Source organism: Oryctolagus cuniculus, chromosome 4 (assembly GCF_964237555.1).
Source record: "Oryctolagus cuniculus chromosome 4, mOryCun1.1, whole genome shotgun sequence".
NCBI classification, from domain to species: domain Eukaryota; kingdom Metazoa; phylum Chordata; class Mammalia; order Lagomorpha; family Leporidae; genus Oryctolagus; species Oryctolagus cuniculus.
Window position 1 is genome coordinate 40,095,074 of NC_091435.1, and position 24,756 is coordinate 40,119,829.

The following is a 24,756-nucleotide window of genomic DNA, read 5'->3' on the forward strand; positions in this document are numbered from 1 at the left end:
ACACGTGAAATATGTCAATAGCAAAATAAATCAAGAAAAATATTTAGTGTTGAAATTCTGTGCATTTTTAGCTAGATAAAAGTTTCCAGAAATTAAAAGCCGTAAAGTTTTTTTTTTTTTTTTTGTCAGAGAGCTATGGTAATGCTATTTTAATAGTATGCTCAACCAAAAAAATTCACATTTGAATGTCTTTGTTAAGGACAGGATTTAATATGCTCTATGTAGCCTCCACTCAAACTCTCCTGACCCTTTCGATTTGAGTTTTTTTTTACTATCTTTTCTTGTCATATCTAGGTTAAAAAATGCTTTGACTGTATAGATGGCCAGTAAGCTGATGATATAATTGGCGAATTTTAATTGCTAACTTAAGGGTAGAAAAAGCTATATAAATCTCTAATGATATTTTAAAGCCATTAGAAACATCTCTGGAAAATGTAGATCTTTCAGAATTTAACACACAGGAACTTAATCATTATCAGAAGGTTTGGGAACTGTGTGACACATAGGATGCTCTCTTTGTTTTATAATTTTGTTTTGTAGCACTTTTTTGAGTACTCAATACTTTGATATTTCTTTTGAAATGATTTACCTTATGGGAAAATTTGCAATTGACTTGTAATTCATATGCTGATTACCAAGCAGCTGGTTAGCAATAAGACCTTATTTGCATTCTTGGTTTAAAAGTCATGCAAACAAAACCAAAAGAAAAAAAAAAAAAGCAAAGCATAACAAAAAATTTGACTTTTTGGTTTATGTGAAAGTTCATATGTGATTATTAGAGAAATGAACAGATAAAAATTAACCTGGATATTGGTGAGTCCAGCTGTGGCAGTTGGAAGACAGAGAGGATTTTATTGCTTCCATTATTTTATAGGAATGAATTATTGAGGTTATGGCAAACCCACTTTGAAACAAAATTATTTTATGTGATTTATTTTATTCACTAATCTGACATATTTTTATTTTTGTTGTAAAATTCAGTTATGAGAAAGAATCCACAAAGGATAGTCTTTTAAAATTAATTATGCTAACTCATTTTTTAAAACAACTTATCAAAAAAATCTCAATTTCTATACATTCCAGAATATACTTTCATAAATCTTCTTTTCCAGATATCCTAAGAAAGCATCAGTGTTCCACCATATGCCATTTTGAGTTGCCTATCGTATCCTACTAGCAGTAATATGAAGTTACTAAGTGAACCAGATATTAAACCTGAAATTTTGACAGGATAAACATAGGGCTGTCATCTCAAATGTGTGGCACTCAGGGTTCAGAAACGTATTCAGGCTATGAAAACCACATGCAGTTACACATATAACCAAAGTTCCACAATGTTAGGAGATGAGAGGTCTATTGATTTTTTTCGTTAACAACACTGCTAGAATGCCTGCATTTTCTTCCTAGGTAGGATTAATACCTGCTTCTATGGGCAATCAATACCTTCTTTGCCCAGTAAATGACATTCCATCTGTTTAATAGCTATGAGGTAGTAAAAATAAGCTAGTATTAATCATACCTTCTAATCTAAGGTGAAAAAAAGATGATTATGATACAGGGCACACAGAGATGTTTATAATCATTACTGTTTCCAGAATAGTGTGGGGAAATTTAAAAGGTTTATGTCTGCAACATTATTTTATAACTTACTCACTTCAGAGTCCCTTCTTCCTTTGTTCACATTTTTGGAATAAAATATCTTGCTATTTTATGAACAGTTTTGTATGGATCTGTCTCCCTGTTAGCACATGAGTTCCATAATCGAGCTGATAATCTTATTTGTCTCAGTAGTTCTAGTTTCCAATCTCACAATCTGTGATATGCTATATACTCAATGGATTTGTGGGAAAAGGAATGTCAAGGCTGGCACTGTGGCATAGCAAGTTATGTAGGCATCTCAGACACAGTCAACCCATATGGGTGTTGGTTTGAGTCCTGGCTGCCTTACTTTTTTTTTGACAGGCAGAGTGGACAGTGAGAGAGAGAGACAGAGAGAAAGGTCTTCCTTTTGCCGTTGGTTCACCCTCCAATGGCCGCCACGGCCGGCGCACCGCGCTGATCCGAAGGCAGGAGCCAGGTGTTTCTCCTGGTCTCCAATGGGGTGCAGGGCCCAAGCACTTGGGCCATCCTCCACTGCACTCCTGGGCCACAGCAGAGAGCTGGCCTGGAAGAGGGGCAACTGGGACAGAATCTGGCACCCCGACCGGGACTAGAACCCCGTGTGCCGGCGCCGCAAGGCGGAGGATTAGCCTAGTGAGCCGTGATGCCGGCCCTGCCTTACTTCTAATACAGCTACCTGTTAATGCTCCTGGGAAAACAACGGAAAATGGACACTGTACTTGAACCCTCACCAATGTGGGAGACCCAAATGAAGCTTCTGCCTCCTGGCTTTGGCCTGTCCCAGTCTGGACACTGTAGCCATTTGGTGTGTGAACCAGTGGATGAAAGATCTCTCTCTCTCTCATTCTCTCCTTCTCTCCCTCTCTCTCCTTCTCCCTCTCTCCCTCTCTCCCTCTCTCACTCTCTCATTCTCTCCCTCTCTCACTCTCTCATTCTCTCTCTTTCTCTCTCCCTCTCTCTCCTCCTCCCCTCGTCTCTCCTTCTCTCTCTCTCTCTGTAAATCTGCCTTTCAAATAAGATTAATAGGCCGGTGCTGCAGCTCAATAGGCTAATCCTCCAGGTTCTAGTCCCAGTCGGAGTGCTGGATTCTGTCCAGGTTGCTCCTCTTCCAGTCCAGCTCTCTGCTGTGGCCCAGGAGTGCAGAGGAGGATGGCCCAAGTCCTTGGGCCCTGCACCCGCATGGGAGACCAGGATAAGTACCTGGCTCCTGGCTTCAGATCAGCGTAGCACGCTGGCCGTAGCGGCCATTGGAAGGTGAACCAATGGAAAAAGGAAGACCTTTATCTCTGTCTCTCTCCCTCACTGTCCACTCTGCCTGTCAAAAAAAATAAGATTAATAAACCTTAAATAAAAAGAATGAGTGTCATGAAATTTTGCTGTATTCTTTCTTTCTTTCTGAAATTGAGCTAACCAGGTTCTGTCACAGATACAGCAATTTGCGTATTGAGAGATACAGCAATTGAAGGAGTAGAGAACTGGTTACATTATTGTATCACATACTTAAAATTTTAAATATTCTTTTATAAATGATTTTATTTGTGTATTTATTTATTTTCTGCATTTTCTTATAACAAGAAGCTCTTCTGCCTAAAGCCACTGATATTTAGCTCAATGGTTGTTTTAATAGATTGTGTTTATTGATTGGTTCATGTTCATGTAGTACTGCAATGAATGCACATACACATCTTGCCATTATCAAGTGTGATGCACAGAATGACTACCAACTAAATCATTTTAACAAAATTAATATACCCTTTGTTTAAATCTTTTTAAGATATTGCAGTTAAACTCAAAGATCTGAGTGAGATAACACATATATGTGCTATAGGCTCCATTCATTATTATTACTAAAATAAGTTGAAACAGGTTAGGAGTGAAAACAGGTTAGGAGTCCTGAGTGGGGGATAGTTTGCAGTATGACAAAGGGTGATGTGAACTGGCCTTTTTAAGAGGATGAGACCTGCACAATAATTTGAAAGAGTTATGGGACTTAGTGAGTTATAGGGAGTAGAATACCTAGAAAACAGAACAAGATTTCTGGAGTAGAATATGTTTGGGCATGGTTAAATAACAAGAAGTAGAGGAAAGTCAAACTAACTTAGGATATGCATGGAGAAGAAGGAGGTCTAGATGTTCTGGGATTGGATTTGCAGACTATCTAAAGAATTAGGATATTCTTGAGAGTCAAATCAAAAGATTGTTTGGTCTTAAGAACAACAGACTGTGCCCCAACTGAGAAGAGTTTTGTACAAGTCTTTCCTGCTTCAATGAGGGCAAGGATAGCTGCAGGGGATCCCTGTTGGGAGCTTATTTCAATAGTCCATGTTAAAGATGATGGTGTTTTGAGGGCAGAGTGACAGCAGTGAAGATGATATGAAATGTTTATATTGTAAATATATTTATTTTAAAGATATTTTGGAATTTTAAAATTTATTTGAAGCACATAGTTCCTTTGAAAGAGAGACAGAGAGAGAGAATCTGCCATCCACTGGCTCAGTCCTCAAATGCCAAAGCAGCCAGTGCTGGGCTAGGCCCAAGTCAGGAGCCAGGAACTCTACCTTGATCTCCCATATGGGTAGCAGGACTACAAGCACTTGAACCTATATACACTGACTCACAGGTTGTGCATTAGCAGGATGTTGTATCAGAAATGGTGGTGGGACTTTATCTAGGCACTCAAATATAAGAAGCAGACATCCCAAGTGACAGCTTAAACAGATATGCCACAGTACCCACCCCTATAAATATATTTTGAACATAAAAATCACATAATTTCCCAGGAGAATATAGAATATAAGAGAAGTATATGTGGGGTTGTGCTGTGGCGAAGTAGGGTAGGCAGCCTATATGGAGCCAGCCATTTCTAGTCCCAGCTGCTCCTCTTCTGATGCAGCTCTCTGCTAATGGCCTGAGAAAGCAGTAGAAGATGACCCTAGTGCTTGGTCCCTTGTACCCATATGGGAGACCTAAAAGAAACTCCCAGCTTCTGACTTTGGATTGGCTCAGCTCTGGGCATTTGGCCGTTTGGGGAGTAAACCAGTGGATGGAAGACCTCTCTCTATATCTCTCCCTCTCTCTGTAACTGCATTTCAAATAAATAAATAAGTTCTTAAAAAAAGAGAAAAATATATGCTTCAAAGATAATTTCACATTTTCTGACTTAAACAACTTACAAGGACTTTGAGTGCTGGAATATATTAGGGAGAGGCATAGGAGAAGAAACCAGAGATTTGTTTTGACATGTGACATAAAATTAGAGATATAAAATAATATTTTTCTATTTGCAAAGGCAAGTGATATTGAGAGAAAATATAAAGTTCTATCATTCTCAAGTTATGGTGGAGAATGTACTGTGAAAGAGAATATGTGCTTTGTGCATCACCAGTGGAATTGAAAGTTAAAAGTATATCATGTGAGAGGAATGACATTATCAAAATGGAAAATCAGAAAATCCTAATACCCACTCTCCCGCAGAGACACTATACGAACAACCAAATATGGATGAAAACATCTTTATGATAACTTCAGAAATCAGTTAAGAAGTTGGAGTACCACAGGAAAGCTCAAAGCTGAAGAACCACCTTTAAGTGAATGAGAGCCTGTTTTTCTTTGTTTGTTTGTTTTTTGTTTTATTTTTTTTTCCCATGATTGCCTCTCCCTCAAGCTAGGACTAAACAGCTCATCTCCTGACTTCTCTCTCAGGGGAAGAAAGTGGTGGAATGTGCATCCAGGTTTTACGAGCCCTTCAGAGTCAACAATCTCATGGACTCTACATTGTTTGAATGTATAAGTAGGGACTGGAGGGCATATATTTTTGGGTCTTCCAGCTATATAGATTCTGTTGCAACTACTCAACTCTGGTATTACATGTAAAAGAAAGTCATAGGCAATACATAATTAATAGACATAACTTTGTTCCAATAAAACTTCCCTTACAAATTCAGATGGCAGGCATATGTTTGTTGAGTCCTAGTTTGCTAGTTTCTGTTCTAGAAGAAGTTTTTAAGCACATTTAAAAGGAATGTCAATTCAATGACTTAAAAGGAAAATTGACAGAAATATATATTGCATGAGTCTATAAGAGCTGGCACTATTAACAGCATTGTTGTTGGTGGCAAGATTTTCTAAAATTGTAAATGACACTGTAGAAAGTTCTTTTTTTTATTCACATGATTTTATGCTTCCTATATTTTATATGAAGCATACACTAATATTTTATGGTGCAAAACAACTCATTTTAATTACAACTGCAGGATAAGACATTTTCACACTTTTTGGAACATAACCCCTCTTTATTCAAAAACATTACAGGAAACACATTTCAACTACATGCTGTTTTTCTGTGAATCTATAATAATTCGCTCTGTGTATTTATTTTCTTTTAATTTTTAATTACACTTTGATATAACATATTTTATTTACATTATAATCCAAGGTTTTAATGCTCTACTAAATAAAGAGTTTAACACATAAAATGTAAAAAGTTCAGCAGAATATAGGCAAACACTATAAATAATAATCAAATGAAAAGTTGTACAGTTCTGAACTTTGTAAATAGTTTAAATAGCCTTTATACCCACATGAATACCTGGTACGATCACTTGAAATCCCTGTAGCCATTCCAATTGTTATGTCAACCAAAATTGCTAGTAAAATTTCCCCAAATGCCCCATCAATATTGGTACCATCTCCATGGGAAAACTAATTTTTTATGAAATTCTTGGAGGTAAGTTTCTGTATCAAAATATAAATGGAACTTTTATTATGATTTGGCAATATATGAAATATGGAATTTTATACCCTTTGAACTTGAGAATAAACTTATAACTTAAGAATTTAAGATGAGAAAAAAAGGCTTGTTTCTCAATTTCTCTCAACAAGTACTTTAACTTTGACATATTTGGTATATATCATTATAAATTTGTAAATATATGTATTATATTACTTCATCACTTAGTATCTATATGAAAATCTATTTTGTTATTTCCTTATAAATCAAATTCTAACATATATTTCTTTATTATTAATAGACACAATTATTTACATATTCAATCTTAAACATAAATAAACTCTAATATTCTGCTTTCTTCTCATGTACTCTAATTTACTATTAGGACATTTTCTGAAACTGAAAATTAATATAATTTTTCTGAAATAACTCAATGTCAGATAATTGTACATATATAGTATAATTATTAATCCTTCAGATTATTAGAGGTTTCATAGGCTATTAAAGAATAGAACAAACTGTGAACATATTTATGATGACAACAAAACCTTAGTATTGCATTATTGGCATGCTCAGTGCACAACTACTTTAACTGAAGTATACTGTCAAAGTGATTATTTCTATAAAAGTTTTCCTAACTATGAATTTATTTCTATTTAAATTTTCTAAGCATATAGTTAGTGTTAAATTTCACAATCAAGGAAGTAAAACCCTTAGCCTTTTGTCATTTTCCATGATATTGACATTTTTGAAGATTTCATTTTCCAATACATTAAAGCTTTACTTTATGTTTAATGTGGTATCAAACTCTACTGACTTGATTCTGAATTTTGCCTTTGATTTTTCATTTTTTAATTTCATTTTGATTTTCCTCTTTCAGTTTTATTTTTCTTAAGTGGAATCCTCTATTCTTCCCATACTCCTAAGAATGTGGGCTCCAGTAGGAATCAGGTTTTGATTGTCTTCTTTAGCATTCATTCCAAAAACTACAGTTACCAATAAATATTTTGTTAGGAATAAATCAAAAGTGATGTTGTGCTTTCAGTTTATCACATTTAATGGGAATATCACATCAATTGCTCCCTTCATTGGTAGTATCAATGCTGATTATTTAGTCATTAATTATTAGCCAAATAATTCTGATTATTTAACCAGAAATTACAATATAATATTACTATTTTTCTCTCCGCAATTACATGTAGTCTATAGAGAATACTTCCAGATCCTTTAAATGTAATCAATTTCTACATAATAGATTTACTAAACAATGATCATTCTTGCCTGAATCATTTCTTTGATGGCTGCAAATAATTTTTATCCCAATTTTTCTCCTTGTTTTAGTTGTAAATACAAATGTCCCCTGACACTTCAAAATATCAATTTTATGAAACACAACCAGGAAGAATCAGAAAGAGATTAAACAGCATAAATGTGGCAAAATATTAAGAATGTCTGGATTTATTTGAGGGAAGTGTATATGGCATTCCTTGTGTTACTCATGATATTCTTCTGAAAATTTGAAATAATTTCAGAATAAAAAGTTTAAAAAAAAGTTAAAGAAAAGGTTTAAAAAGATAGAAAAGTTATCTAACAGAGGCCAGTGTTGTGGTAAGTGGGTTACCCCATTGCTTGAAATTCCCACATTCTTTATCAGAGAGCTGGTTTGAATCCCAACTGCTCAACTTTGACTCAGTTGCCTGATAATGCACCTGGGAAGGAACCTGATGATGGGGAAGGTACTTGGGCTCCTGCCACCTATATGGGAGACTGGGATGGAGTTCCAGTTTCCTGGCTTCATCTTAACCTATTAAACTATTTCCACTAGCCATTTAGGGAATGAAGCAGCAAGTATAATGTTCTGCCTTCCCACTTCCCTGCCTCCATCTCTCTCTCTCTCTCTTTCTCTCTCTCTCTCTCCAACTTTTTTTCTATCTTTCCCTCTCTGTCACTCTGCTTTTCAAATAAATAAATCTTTAAAAAATAAGAGTTATTGAATTGAAGACCATGTCCAAGCAGCTGTAGAAATACATTTATTAAGAAATATTGGCTTGTTTGATGGTACAGAAACATTTATTCTATGTGTTTCCCCACATTTGGTGATTTTATTGTGCTCAGGCCTCCCTTGTACTCTCATACACATCTCATCTATGATTCATTTGTCCCAGGGAGTGCACTAATGAATGAAAGATGATCAGCCTTGGTGCTTTTTGTTGTAAAGGCAGATTATTAAATATCAATGATGTCCAGAAAATATTGACAATATGAGCCCCTTTTCTGCTGCAAAAAATAAATTCTCACCATCTTACTCATTTTCTTTTAAGTCAGTAAGTGATTTTGAGGATTTTTCTTGTCGGTAAGGATTTTCCATATCTTCAGAGTCCTTTTATTTTTCCACAAGATATAAAACCAGGGTTTCAGACTTGTTTCCCAAACAAATTTTTCTCATAAAAGATGGTCAGTGTGGAAAACAGTTCCCCTGCATTCTATGTTACCATAAGAAAGAAAGTCAAATTTTGTATAACAAAGTCAATTATACCTTAAGCTCAAGAATTCTGGGAAAAGATGCCAAGGCAAAGAGGCAGAGGGAGCCCTACATTGGGCAGGGAGATTTTAGGTACAAAAGAAGAGTACAAGCCCTTTTTAGGAAAAGTGAAAGAAGAGATTGCAGTGCCTGGGTTGACCAGATACCCATAGGATGAACTGGGGAGGACAATACTAAATTTATGCTTAGAATAGTCAATGAGATTTCTATTCACAAACCCTGGAGGACTAGGAGATACAGAAATCCTACTCACACATTCCTCCCTACCCTCACTTCCATTATCTCCTAGATTTTGAAGTATAAGGGTCCTCTTATTATGCTAAACCTAAATTCAATGTCCCCAATTCTAGTTCACCTTATGGGGTGTTTGATATCCATAGTTGCAATTCATTTCAAGATTCCTCTCCTTGAAGCAGTTGAATGGACGAAGATGGTGGCCAGCATCTGAATGTGAACAAGGGAAGATCATAATTATCAAGTATGTTTCATGACATTTTTATAGTACTCATTTATGTAGATAATTTTGTAGCATTGAAATTTGTATTTTTTAGCTCTAGAAAAGTAAGTTTTTTTCTGATTCACTTAGCTACCAATTTATGGGGTGGCCTATTGAATGTTCTAACGATATATATCAAGCAGTGTACACGCTGAAGTCAATTAATAAAAGAATTCAGGAGGATAAGCCTTTTAAAGATCAAACTGTGTTATAAAACAGGTGACAATGTCTCAGTCTGGCATATTTAACAGTCAAGTTTGTCATTCAATAGAAAATAGGTGTGCCTTCATAGTTTTTCCTTTGTTAGAATGGTATGTACATTTATTGGAAGTTCTGAATGTAAAACCATACTGTAATTTTTCTGTTTTTCAATTTCATTTTTTGTTTTCCTCGAGAATCTTTTTTCAGCTCTTTCTACATTCACTCACCATGTAAGCTCCATGATGGTAGAGTTTCTGTTTGTCTTGTTAAGTATTATATTCGTAGGATCAATGCTTGTTCAAAGAGGGATATTTCATAAATATTTAAGAATGAGGTAAATGAATGGATTTGTCAATGAATATTTTTGCATGCAGATAACCACTAATTTTGTATTACAAGTTTTCAAAAAACTATTGTGGCAAATTTTATAAGATCTTTATAGAACTAAAGAGTTACGAGGTCACCATACAGATGCTGTCTTCCCTGCCTAAATCCTTTATACAATACATGTTATAATGTTAGTGCATACGTTTCTTAAATACACCTACAGAGACAATGTTGGAAGAGATAATAACATTATGGGAATGATCTATACATATTTAAGTAAACTATTAATAGACTGTGATTGTGATGGGAAAGATGAGGAAAACAAACATGTACCTTTTCTTATAAGGTGGCCCTAATGGATTCAATTTCTTGGCTTTTTTTCCCCCAGAGAAATGCTTTTCTCTGAATGACTCGCATTTCACAAGCAGACAAAAATAAAAGCAATAGCCAGTTCAGAAACTATAAACACCTTCAATTTGGAAATTATTGCTTGTGAAGATTCTGACATATGAATCCTTCTGAAATATCATAGTACTTCAAAAAGCTCCTGGAAAGCTGGAATTAAAAAAATAAGTTTACTTTTGTGCCAAAAATGTTTTGAAATCTATGCATCATTTATTTTTTCCTAAATATATTTTTCTATGAAGTTTTGGAGATCTCATATATGCATAGATTTCAAAATCTTTTTGCAACATAATGAATTTATCTCTTAATCGTATCTTCCACAAACTTTATGAAGTTACAGTGTGTGTATCCTAAGTTGTCTTATGCCAGTTGGTATGGATTGATAAAGTGCATTTACCAGCATTACTTGGGGCTTGTGTTCAATGGAAGTCACTATGGTTTAATGGTGAAAAATATGGGCTCTGGCACCAGGGAGTATGGACTCATACCCAACCAGAGCCTAAACACATCTGTGACTGTGAGCAAGTCATTCATTTTATCTGAGCCTCATCTGTAAATAGGAATCATAGAGAAACCTGTCTGGCATTTCAAAAGTGCATGCTAATATTAGGGGGACAGTTGTGTATGATGAATATTAGAGTGGGGAGAAAATTAATGTATGGGAAATTACTACATGGAGAACGATACTACCATCACCATGGTTTATGGTGTCCTCTGGACAACAGCTAGCATGTGTGGCTATAAGCGATCACTGGAAATCAGAGACTATGTGGGCTTATGGTGGTGCTTTCAGATTTGAACCCAGTGAGTAAAATACCAGGCTTTCTGTTCCTTTTAGCTGTGACAGTGTCATTAGCTGATGATATTGTTTCCTCTTGATTCTTTGGATACTTCAGAGTAAACATTATTTTTTTCTAGCTATACTAAGTTTTACGAGTGAAAGTTGGAGTACTTAGGCATTAGAATTATCCAATGAGATAGTTTCCAGAATTAGAGGTGCTGTGTGTAACGAAGATACTAAAACCTATCAATGTAGATTTATAACTTGCTTCACACTCCAAACAGCAACACTGGATGAAGTACTCCACCTTATACCCACACTTCTGTTGTTTGGCCAATGAGGTTCTGAGAGCAGGTTCTGCAGGTGCATTGTGTGGCCTGTGGTCCACTTTTACTCCCATCATTTTCTATTGAAGGTGGTACTCTCAAAGTAATATTTTCTCTGTGGTATCACAAAAATAAAGAATAAAAGGAAAAAATTCTAAGCCTTATAGCTTTATATATGTAGCTAAAAGTAGCTAAAAGTATAGCTTTTGCAAAGACCAGAGACATCTACAATGAAAAAGTTAACTTTTTGATCAACACAAAGTGTTTCTATGAGAGGAAGAAAAAGCCAGAGACTTTTTTTTAAAAAAAAAAAAAACCTCATAATACAGATGTTTATAAAAAAGAGTGGAGTATCATATGTGATATCTGTGAAATTGTGGAGAAACTATTTTCATGTTTCGCACAGATAAGACATTCTGCACAAAATTAAAACATAAACGTGGGACCTGAACTAAAGGAGAAGCCTTAGACCTAAAAGACGAATAACTAGATGAATAGAAAGTACTGGATTGATTTAAGTTCTTGGAAATATGTTTTTAAATATCACAGGGGATACTGTCCAGAATCAGGAGTTGAAGCACTGGAATGCTTGTCTCATCATTCCTCAGAGAGATGTGTTTATATCCCAAAGGATAGAAACCCAGAGTCCTGCCCCTTCTCCTCCCAGGGAGAATTGTTTTCTTCTCAAGGAGACTGAGTTTCTCTCCCTCCTCTCAGAAGTACAGGGGTCATTGCTTCTCGGCCTTTTGGCTAAGATCAAGTATAGAGGTACAGGGGATCATGTGTTTATCAAAGAACTTCTGAATGTACATGGAAGGATGGAAATAACAACGCAATTATGTTGGTACAAAATAATTTAAAATTTATGCATAGATTTTTTTGATACTATGCACATTCCATTAACTTTTTGAAGACCCATTGTGTCAGCTGACAAATGAAAAATTTTAATTTTTTTTTTCAGTTCCGGATACTAGATATACATTGTTTATCTGGCTTTTATTGCATCATGCTAGAAAGTAAAGAGATTGAGAGAAAAATAATTAATGTGGTTATAATTAGGGGGTTCAGTTTTTGGATAATATGAATAAATACTGATATTAAAAGCCGCGGCTCACTAGGCTAATCCTCCGCCTTGCGGCGCTGGCACACTGGGTTCTAGTCCCGGTCGGGGCACCAGATTCTGTCCCGGTTGCCCCTTTTCCAGGCCAGCTCTCTGCTGTGGTCAGGGAGTGCAGTGGAGGATGGCCCAAGTCATGGGGTCCTGCACCCGCATGGGAGACCAGGATAAGTACCTGGCTCCTGCCTTCCGATCAGCGCGGTGCACCGGCCGCTGCGCGCCAGCCGCGGTGGCCATTTGAGGGTGAACCAACGGCAAAGGAAGACCTTTCTCTCTGTCTCTCTCTCTCTCACTGTCCACTCTGCCTGTCCAAAAAAAAAAAAAAAAAAAGATTTATAAAAAAAGTATATTATCAATGGAGTATAATTTGGAAAAATCAAGTGTCTTTGAATGTTATTTCTTAAAAATTATATGCACATCAGAATTATTGTCTTTTAAGTTGAACTATATTTATTTGTTTGAAATTTAATATATTTTACTAATGGGGAGAAAACATGGGGACAAGTGTTTGAGTAGAAGAAGCTGGAGTTATTCTTTTAATACTTAAAATGTGGAGCAGGAATTATATAGGTGAAAGTTGAGCTTTATTCTCTTCTTTAATGAAAGGAAGAAATTTCTACAGCTATTTCCTTATCCAACCTTAGGCAATATACAATTTCAAACCCTGTTAAATGAGCTGATCACTTACTTCCAAGCTTCCTGTCTACAAAATTTTCTCCAGCTTTGATCATAAAAAACTCTTCTTTTAATGTGCCATGCTTTCAACGTTATGTCTAACTTGATTTTTCTTCATCTCTTTGTTTTATGCCATATTGAAGTGTAAGAAATTTGGAGAACTAAAGGGAATAAGCTACCCAATCCTCTTTCATCCATGTAATTTCTCCTGTTCTTATCAAATAGAAGAGAACAGGAAGTTATCACCCTACTCCGACTCCCGTGTAATGCCTGATTACGAACGACATCCACTCTGCTAAGCTCTTTTCCGCTTATTTTGATTAGTTCAGACAGCTTCCAGAGACAGACACCGGGTGTTAGATAATTTATGAAACAAATTCAAAATCATCGTTATGTGAAATTTCACCTTTCTTTATGATTTTTCTAAGAGGGATTACGTTGTGATAGTATTTTTTTCATCTCAATAATTGATGAACTTAAACTGTGAACAACTGTATTCCCAGACAAGATACAAAGTTCATTGTTATATTCAAAAGTTTTTACACAATGTCCCCAACTTAAGTCCTTGTGACAACTGTTGAAAAGCTGTAGGATTTGTTGATTTTTTAATGTTGTCATTGAATCTATATGTAAGAAACAAAGTGGAAAGAAAAGAGATGAAAATGAAGAATTAATGTGTTGTCCAATGTGAATTGATGCTATAACTAGTACTCAAACAGTATTTTACACTTTATGTTCTGTGTGGTGCAAACTGATGAAATCTTTACTTAATATATACTAAATCGATCTTCTGTATATAAATATTATTGAAAATGAATCTTGATGTGAATGGAATGGGAGAGGGAGTGGGAGATGGGAGGAGTGCGGGTGGAGGGAAGTTATGTGGGGGAAAGCCATTGTAATTCATAAACTGTACTTTGGAAAATTATATTTACTAAATAAAAGTGTTTATAATAAAAAAAATAAAATGAAGAATATAAGGAAATGAATATAAGAAAAAAATTAAAAATAGAGGGATAAGGAAGTAAAGAAAATAGGAGATGGGTATTTGTCCTGGTGGCTAAGCTGCCACTTTGGAGGCCTGCATCACTGTACCACAGCATCTGGGTTCAAGGACCACCCCCAGTCTTCATTCTTGCCTGCTACTAATGGACACCAGGAGAGGCAAGAAATTATGGCTTAAGAAGTTGGATCGCTACCACCCATTTTGGAGGCCTGGATTGAGTTCCTAGCTCCCAGCTTATGCCTGCCTCAGCCCTGACCATTGCAGGCATTTGGGGGTGGGGTGGGGTGAACAGAGAACAGTGTGCTCGCTCTCTCTCTTTCACATAAAATAAAGAGATAAATTAAAATTCAAAAATTAAATGAAAAATGGGAAAAACAAATACAAGTGATGTGTATGTTCAACTATTACACAAATATTTTATTACATCAAAATGTACTAATTTGAAAAATGATAGTCTTCATTTAGTTTCAACACATTTTTGGTAAAATAACAAATGAACCCTCATGACTATTATTTCTTGAAATATGAGGAAAAATTAATAATAATTATTTAGTTAACATTAATTGAAAATTTGCCATTTTATGGATATACTGCTTCTTTTAAGTATCTAGTCACTTATTGATATTCTGTATGTGCATTAAATCCTCCACTTTTGGGGTTTATCAGTTTTGAAACTATTTGTAAACATGTATGTGTCACAAGTGACTGAGGTGAGATTTGAAATCACGTTGTCTCTTTCTAGAAACTGAATTTCTAAATATCCACTGAAAAAGGATTTTTATATAGGTTCTTATTTTGCAAATATATTAAGTTGAACTGGAGGTTTCCATTGAAGCTCAATGAACAAGTCAATGTTGAGGGCACCAGTAGTGTAAGCAGAAAGGGGATAATAAAAAAAAAATAATGCGTTGTCTAAACCCATACATCTACCTCAAGAGTTTAAATGTTGTGGACATGGGATGTTTTTGTTTGTTTGTTTAGGCAGATTTTTTTAAAGAGCTCAATTTTACTCCAAGATTAGACTCGTTTTGCTGTCTACTTGAGTCAAGAGAGAGAAGTTCTATGTAGACAATCCAGAAAATGTTAAAATCAGCTTCTGTAACTTAAGACCTGTGTATAATGTGTGGCTGATAATATATTGGAATGGGGGAAATTTGCATGTTCAGAATTTTCAGGGTAAAGTGTTGAGGAAGAGTGAATCACAATACCGGAGACACAGTGGAGGCAACCCTGAGTTTATCTCTAAAAGTGCAGCTTGAGAGGCAAAAGAGATTCAGCAAAAGGAAGCTTCATTTTTTAAAAAGATTTTATTTATTTATTTATTTAAGAGGTAGAATTACAGAGAGTGAGAGAGAGAGACAGAGAAAAAGTCTTCCACCCACTGGTTCATTCCCCAAATGGCCACAATTGCCAACCGGTCAGAGATGAGCCAATCTGAAGCCAGGATCCAGGAGCTTCTTCCAGGTCTCCCAAATAGGTACAGGGGCCCAAGCACCTGGGCCATCTTCCACTGCATTCCCAGGCCATAGCAGAGAGCTGTATTGGAAGAAAAGCAGCTGGGACTAGAATCAGTGTCCATATGGGTTGCTGCTGCCACAGGTGGAGGATTAAGCTACTGCACCACAGCACTGGCCCCAAGGAAGCCTCATTTTACTCTAGGTGGTTAGTTCCTAAGATAAGAGTGAGCAACTAGCCATCACAGAGGATGGAGCTAAAAATAAGAGATGCCCAGAAGCAGAGAAACCATAAACGAGTTCCATAATTCAGTGAGCTTTCAAAAAATTCATACACAGATGTTGTGACATGGGATCACTACATTTTTAAATAACTTTCTGCCACTCTTCTTCTATCCAACAAAATTTTTATCTTATTGCTCTCCTTGCAAAGAAAGGTGATTACTCAACCTCCACCCAACTCTACCCCATGCTCCAAGTTAGACTTAACGTCTGCCCTGGGGAATGAGAATGATCTGCTAAAATTCAGTATAATTTTGGACAGGACATATTCATTAGTGTTTTTGGACAAGACATATTCATTAGTTTTTTTAGTGCAGCCCTGGGTTCACCAAAACACTGACCAGGAATTGTGGGAAAATTCGCATTTACTCCCCTGCCTTTTACAGGTAGAGCCTACTTCACTCTCAATATCCCTACCACAGAGATACATTTTTTACAACTGATGGATCCACATGAACACATCATTATCACTCATGTTCATAATTTATTTGGGGGTTCACCCCCGATGTATGTCTTACAAATTTATGTCCATGGTATCATAGTTTCACTGTCCTAAAAATTTCTGTGTTTTACCTGTTTATCCGTTTCTTTATTTTTTATTTTTAAACAAAATAAGATAAGTAGAATAGAATTTATGTACCTCATAGATACAATTCTAAGAAGATAACCATACTTCTCTCTCTCTCTCCCTCCCTCCCTCCCTCAACCTTTCCTCCTTCTTTTCTTTCCTTTAATTTTTGCAATAACATATTTTCAACTTACTTTATAGTCAATTTTGCTTTATTTTCAATTTATTTTATAATGCACCACTAAACCTAATGTTCAAAGGAAAAAGTAGAAAGACAATTGTTCTGCAGGGATATAGACAAAGGTGATAAATAATAATCAGATCATAAGCTGTCAGGTTCATTTTTGTACATTTTTTGTATTCTACATTAAATACAACATATCAGACAAAAAACAATATTTGTCTTTCAGGAATCGGCTTATTTCACTAAGCATAATGTGCCCATTTTGTTGCAAAAGAGGATTTTATTCTTTTTTATGGATGAGTGCCCAAATGGCACAGTTAGAATCGTCCAATATTTGTCCTTTCCAGGTTTACTTCTTTCACTTTGCATTATGTATTTAAGTTTTTCTCATGTCTTTTTAATAGTTTCGTAGCTAGTTTTTTTTTTAAAATTCCCTTATTTGGATGCTTTACAAGTTATTTATCCATTTACTTATTGAAGAACAGACAATTTGATTGCTTCCAAGATGCATTTTTTTTCTGCCTGCAATGAGGGCTACAACTACTATAAATATCCTTCTGAAGTTATTTGTGGACAAAATTTTTCAATTCATTTGGGAAAATATGTGTACCAATGAGTAATATTGAGAATCTTGTGTGAAGTGTATGTACTTTTTAAAGAAATTTTCAAACTCTTTTGTAAAGTGGCACTACCATTCTGCATCTGACCAGCTGTGAATGTGTTTTTCCACTGTTCCACAACTTTGCTAGCATTTGATGTTGTCAGGGTATTGAAGACGTTTTCATTACAATTCTGAGAATTTCATATTACAACAAAATAATTATAAATGCAAAAGAGTTGGCCAAAATTTTACCTAGAAGCATTTAGAATTCATCTCCAAAAATTAATGTAGAGAGAAAAAGGAGGTCAAATTAGACTCCAAGTATTATATCTCAGGAGTAGTTCTAACATGCTAGATCATGACATTAAGGTATCTCTACCCTATATAATTAAAATGACTTTAAATTCAATATGATACATTTATATATACTTCTTAATTGATAATTTTAGTTTTAATTCATCCTACCCTTTCATGAATTTGGGGACACATGAAATATTCCACTAAAATAAACTTCAGAATATTCATAAGCTTTATTCTGTGATAAAAACATTCTAACTAGAATATGCCAAGAATTATATTAAAATTCTGAATAAATACATTAATAAAATATGACTTTTTTCTTTAAATAATGTATTAGTCAAAATACTTTTTGCTAAATATGTCAGAATCACAACTCACACTGCAAAAGAATACACGTGAATTTATTTTTCAGTAAACTAAGGAGGCGAAGAGTAGAACTGGCTTTAAGATTCCAAAGCTCTTTACATGACTTCCTTGTATCTGTTTCTTTGTATCAAAGTTTCTTTCCTTCAGAATTCATCATTTCACTTGATTGTCCTTCCCTCTTCTTGCAGATAAATCCCATCGAGGTGGTGAATGTGAGAGCATTGTGGCAAACAATTCCAGAAATACATTCTTATTTACAATCCCAGGGAAAAGGAGAGATATTTTTCATCCTCATCATACCTAAAGAGTGTAATTTGACTGACTTTATCTGTATCATTTTCTATGTAGATTTTCATGAATGATTAGGACTAAGGTTTGAGAGTGGGATTATTGTTACAATGTTTAATAACTGTTATCTACCCAGATAATTCAAAGAACTCACAAGGCTCCAGTACTCAAATGAGGCCTTAATCAAACTCAGGATATGGGATGGTAGGAGAAAGCAACTATAGGGAAGCCTTGAGAACCTAAAGATTTCCACATGGATTGCCTTTTTCATAGCTGCACAGAAAATGCCTCTTCTCTTACTTATGTACCACCACGACATGTGCTAGGAGTTTTGGTTTCAGGGGCTCTTAGGTTAAAGTTTCCAGTGAGATCTCTTATGCTCCACTGATCATGTAACAGAACCAGGCTTTATAATCAGTTAAAATAGGGATATGCTACCAATCCACACATTGCAAGCCATGGAAAAATACTGACTCTGAGAGCTGCAAACTGAATTAGGAACTTTAAACTGAAGATTATAGATTATGTTTGCCAAATATTATTATATTGCAGATATTCCAGATACAAGCACAGAACCCTCTCAGATAATTTTATATTATAGAAGTGTGCTACAGGGTACAGGAGGGTATGTTCTCTTACAGCAGGAACATCTAAACAAGTGACTATGCTTTTGGAAAAGACAAAATAAGAGGATTCAAGATTCAGGATAGAAGCATAACTGTTCAATTAAACAACACACATGAAGAGATTGGATAAGAGAAAACTACATAAAAAAGCTGAAGCATTTAATGTTAAGAAGTCACATGAATACTAATTATTTTTTTACATGGAAAGGAGGAAGGTAAGAGATGATCTAGATAAGCAGACTGTGGTCAGTAAGAAAAAAGTGTCAAAGGTTAGGGGGAAAGTGAAAAGAATGCCAAAATTGTGGAAATCTCTTTTCATTCATATCTTAACTAGAGAGTTAAGAACAGAAGAGAATTCCAGGAGAGAAAGTTCTTATATACTTTGTCATAATCTACTAGTGCTTCTTTGTGTTTTGTTTCAGAAATGGCAGGATTGTGTGTAGGTAGATTTGTCTTTGTAAAAGGCTATCTATAATTCAATATGTATGTGTTTAGATGATGCTATAGATATTATTCATCATTACCTGAAGATCTCAGTGAGAGGTTAACTGGCTCAGCTGGCCTGAATCTATTCTCTTGGATCCCCACGTGCATAGCAGACCTACTAATCTTGCCCTCTTGTCCTTCCCCAGGGAATGCGAAGCTGCTCAAAGCACTGCCATACTTTTGGGTTTATACAGAAGAGGCAGGGGTATGATATCAGTGCAAATGTAAGGAAACAGAAAGAAAGCACAAGGAAATTAACCAACCCATGGGCCCAACCAGACTAATTAGAAAATATTCACTAATGGTCCAGGGAAAATCATATAGCTCTCTACAATCATGCAGATGCAAAAAAACCACTCCAAACGCCACATGCTACGGTAGGGAAAGGAAATGGAAAGTTGGACATCTGAAAGACTCATTTGGTTTTAAATGAGGTCCATCCAAAGAGATTATTTAAATCAACACCAGATCTCTTAAACTAGACATCTAAAATGAAAAAAAAAATGAAAAGAGAAACAGATTGAGCCACTAAAGTCTAAAAGAAGGTTGTTTGTCCAATGTAAGAATAGAAGACAAGTAAAAGTGGAGTTAGACCATGGAATCCAGACAGAACAGGTTTATTAAGAGACAAATCTGAGAGGAACACGCTTCAGAGAAGTGCATAGAAGAGAGATCCACTCACTTACAGACTGAGGTTTATGTAATTCAGGCAGCTGAGGGTCGTGAGTGGATAGGTGTTATGATGGGCGCTGCGATGGTTTATGCAAACTTCTTTGGTGGGCACGAGGCGAGCTTAAACTGGTTGAGAAAGATTAACAGCTGGGGCAGGGTTGAGCAAGATGGCAGGGATGGGAAATGGAGAGGGATTTGTGTTCTGTTCTCAGTCATGAAGGCAAGGAACTGAAAAGTGGTGAGGTGGTTTAGATATGCTTTTGTTGTTACTCCACCAGCCAATATAGCAGTGAGCAATGGGGTGGGAGAGAAGACTGTGGATCTTAGCAGAAAATTAGCTATTCTTTACAGTGATTTTACCATACTATTGAGTTTTTAAGAAAACAAAGTTCTAACTTTTAAATGAACTAAAGATTTTTGAATCACATTTTCTCCCATGATTACTTGCAAAATATTTTTTATGCTTTTGTTAAATATGGAAGCAGGTACAATTTCTTTTCCTTTTTTATTTATCTGAGGGATAAATAGGAGAGACAGAGACACAGAGAGATAGATCTTTTCATATGCTGTTCAATCTTCAAATGCTTGCAACAAACAAGACAGAGACAGGATGAAGCCAGGATACTTTCCCCTGAACTATATTTTTTTTTTCTAGAGTGCTGAACTGTGAAAGAATAAGTGAGTGTTATTTTAAGACACCAAGTTCATGAAAATTTCTTGTAATAGCTCTTAGAACTCAATGCACGTTCATTATGAAGTGTTTAAAATATGAGGATTAATTTTGATATTTTGCCTTCTTGAGATACTTAAAAGTATCTTCTGCCCTTGCAGTTGTCTTTGAAACAATTCTGAGCATCCTCTAAAAAAATCACAATATTTATTCTTTAATCAAATAAATCTGGAGATGTTACAATAATTACATTGATTTGGTATGTTTCATAATAATTTGCATCACAGAATTTTCAATCAAGAAATGTGATTCTCTTCAGGTTAAATACATAAGAGTAAATAATCAGTAAAATTATTTCAGAAACTTTAAGATGTAAGGAATGCTCTTATAGATTTGTCAATGCCTCATTGTTCAACTATGTTTATATTTTTCAGAAGTCTAATTCTATGGCTGGCGCCGCGGCTCACCAGGCTAATCCTCCGCCTTGCGGCGGCGGCACACCAGGTTCTAGTCCCAGTTGGGGCGCAGGATTCTGTCCCGGTTGCCCCTCTTCCAGGCCAGCTCTCTGCTGTGGCCAGGGAGTACAGTGGAGGATGGCCCAAGTGCTTGGGCCCTGCACTCCATGGGAGAACAGGAGAAGCACCTGGCTCCTGGCTTCGGATCAGCGTGGTGGGCCGGCCGCAGCGTGCCGGCCGTGGTGGCCATTGGAGGGTGAACCAACGGAAAATGAAGACCTTTCTCTCTGTCTCTCTCTCACTGTCCACTCTGCCTGTCAAAAAAAAAAAAAAAAAAAAAAAAGAACAGTTATGATATTCACTCTTTTTCAAGGTAGAATTGACTATTATATGGATATTGTTGGAAACTTCTTTTCAATTGGCTTTAATATCTTCTTTTGTATGACACAGAAATACCAGATTTCCCTGTCAGTTGTATTATCTTTTTGGCTAATTTATTCGGTATTTAAAAATGTTTTATTAATGTAAAGGGAACAGATTTTATGAATTCTACAGGTACATTTCCAAGAAGATAGCCACACTTCCATTATTTCCCATCTCCCTGTCCCATTTATGTCTATCCCTCAGCTCTCGTCATCATATTTTTTTTTGCAAATACATAATTTTACTCCACTTTTTATTCATAGGCTTAATTCACCACTACTCATAATATTCTGCAAATGAAAAGTAGGAAGATCAACGTTTCACAGGAGTATAGACAAGAGCTAAAATAATCATAGCCCAAAGTGACCATTTCATTCCTATACATTTTTGTATTCTATATTAAATGCCACATATCACAGGAAATATGATATTTGTCTTTTTGAGACTGCTGTATATCACTAACCAGAATGGTTTCCATTTGCACCCATTTTGTTGTAAAACACAGGACTTCACTCTTTTTTATGCCTGAGTAGTAGTCTATAGTGTATATATACCATATTTTCTTTATCTTGTTATTGGTTGGTGGACATCTGGGTTGATTCCACATCTTTGCTATTGTGAAGCGAGCTGCAATAAACATAGGGATACAAATAACTCTTTCATATACTAATTTCATTGCCTTTGGGTAAATTTCCAGGAGGGGGATGGCTGGATTATATGACGATCTATTTTCAGATCTCTGAGGAATCCTCACATTATCTTCCATAATGGTTGCACTAGTTTATATTCCCAGCAACAGTGGATTAGGGCGCCTTTTCCCCCACATCATTACCAGAAACTATTGTTTTTTTTTTATTTTTGGATGATAGTCATTTTTTTTAAAGATATATTATCTTTATTTGAGAGACAGACTTACAGAGAGAGGAAGAGCCAGAGAGAGAGAGAGAGAGAGAGAGAGAGAGAGGGAGAAATCTTCCATTCCTCTGGTTCAATTCCGAAATGATTACAATGGCCAGAGCTGAAATGATCTGATCCAAAGCCAAGAGTCAGAAGCTTCTTCCAGGTCTGCCACATGGGTTTAGGGACCCAAGGAGTTGGGTCATTTTCTGCTGCTTTCCCAGGCCATACCAGAGAGCTGGATTGGAAGAGGAGTAGCCTGGATTCGAACTGGCACCCATATGGGATGCCAGCACTACAGACTGAGCTTTAACATGTTGTGCCATAGTGCCAGCATAGTCATTCTAACTGGGGTAAAGAGATACATCATTTTGGATTTTATTTGCATTTCCCTGGTGGCTAGTGATCTTGACCATGTTTTCATGTGTCTGTTGCCCATTTGTATTTCATCTTTTGAAAATTCTCTGTTCATGTCCTTTGCCTATTTCTTATATGGGCTGTTTTGTTGTTGTTGAGTTTCTTGATTTCTTTCCATTCCTGTATATTAATCTTTTATCGGTTGCAGAATTTGCAAATATTTTCTCCCATTGTATCAGTTGTCTTACTTTCCTCATTTAAAAATTTTCTATTTTTTAAAGATTTATTTATTTGAAAGAATTACAGATAAAGAAAGAGAGAGAAGGAGAGATAGAGGCAGAGATCTTCTATCTGCTGGCTCATTCTCCAAATGGCCTTGATGGTTGGAGCTGGGCCAGAATGAAGCCAGGAGCCAGGAGCATCATCCCAGTCTCCCACATGGGTGCGGGGACCCAAGCACTTGGACCATCGTCTGCTACTTTCTCAGGTAAATTATCAAGGAGTTGGATAGTAAGTGGAGCAACTGGAAATCAAATGGTGCGTATATGTGAAGCCACAACTGCAGGCATGGCTTAGCCCACTGAACAACTGCACTACACCCTTCCTCATATTTTTAACTTTTGAATATTATCAGTCATAAACTAGCCACAGTCATTTGATATATTTTATTTGCTACAGACTTTTAAAAATAATGTTTTTTCTTTGTTCTAATTCTTCCCCAAAACTTACTCTATAAACTTATAGTCTCAAGCAGGCCAGTGTATTTCAAAAAAAAAAAAAAAACAACTTCAAAGGAAAGCACTAGGCCAGGTACTTTTGGGCACAGACTGCATAAACAATTTTGAGGTCATGCCAATGTATAGTAAGGATTTGAAGAACTCTAACGGAGAAGCAGGTGGGTTCATTAGATTGCTGACCCAAGATGGCAGATTGAGCAAAACTTACTTCATAGTAATTGTGGAACAAATGAGAAATGATCATAACATTTTTTCAGAATACTTTTGATGTTTTAAACATGTATTTTTGGATACATTAGGAAAAGGTTTTTTTCTTCTTACATTACTTAAAACTTAGAAAAAATTTAACAACTCTAACTTTGTAAATAGAATCGAAACATTTGTCAATGTATCTTGTTGTCAATGTATCTTGTTCCACATTCCTGATTCTTCCAAGATTTGACACACATGTTAAATATTATTATTGTCATGATAGTGTATTATTTGCGTTTGTTCAATAGGAATTTGCAGGGAGAGAAATCCATCGAAAGCCTCAGGAGAGCAAAATGCAGAGAAGGGAGAGATCGACCCTTTCCTGTCCAATTACTTGAGCTGCAACATTGATCTTCTCTCACTCTCGGAGCTCCTGGTTCTCAGCCCTTCAGCCATGGAATTCAGTCCTTATCTGTAGCTCCCCTAGTTCTCAGGCCTTTACCATTGTACTGAATTACACCACCCACTTTTCTCATCTCCAGTTTGCAGATGGCAGGTTGGTATATCATGCTACTTCTTGCCCTCCACAAGTACATAGGCCAATTCCTTATTGTAAATATCTGAGTGTATCATACACAAGAGGGTACTTTCGAAAGTTCATAGAATGGGGCCAATACTGCGGTGCAGTAGGTTAAACATCCACCTGCGGTCCCAGCATTCCATATGGGTGCTGGTTTGAGTCCTAGATGTCCCACTTCTATCCAGCTCTCTGCTGATGGCCTGCTCAGGCAGTAGAGGATGGCCTAAGACCTTGGGTCCCTGAACCTACATGAGAGATCTGGAGGAAACTCCCAACTCCTGGCTTCAGATTGGTACAGCTCAGGCCATTGCAACTATCTGAGGAACCAGCAGATGGAAGACCTCTCTTTATGTCTTTCTCTCTCTCTGTTTGTAACTCAGAATCTCAAGTAAA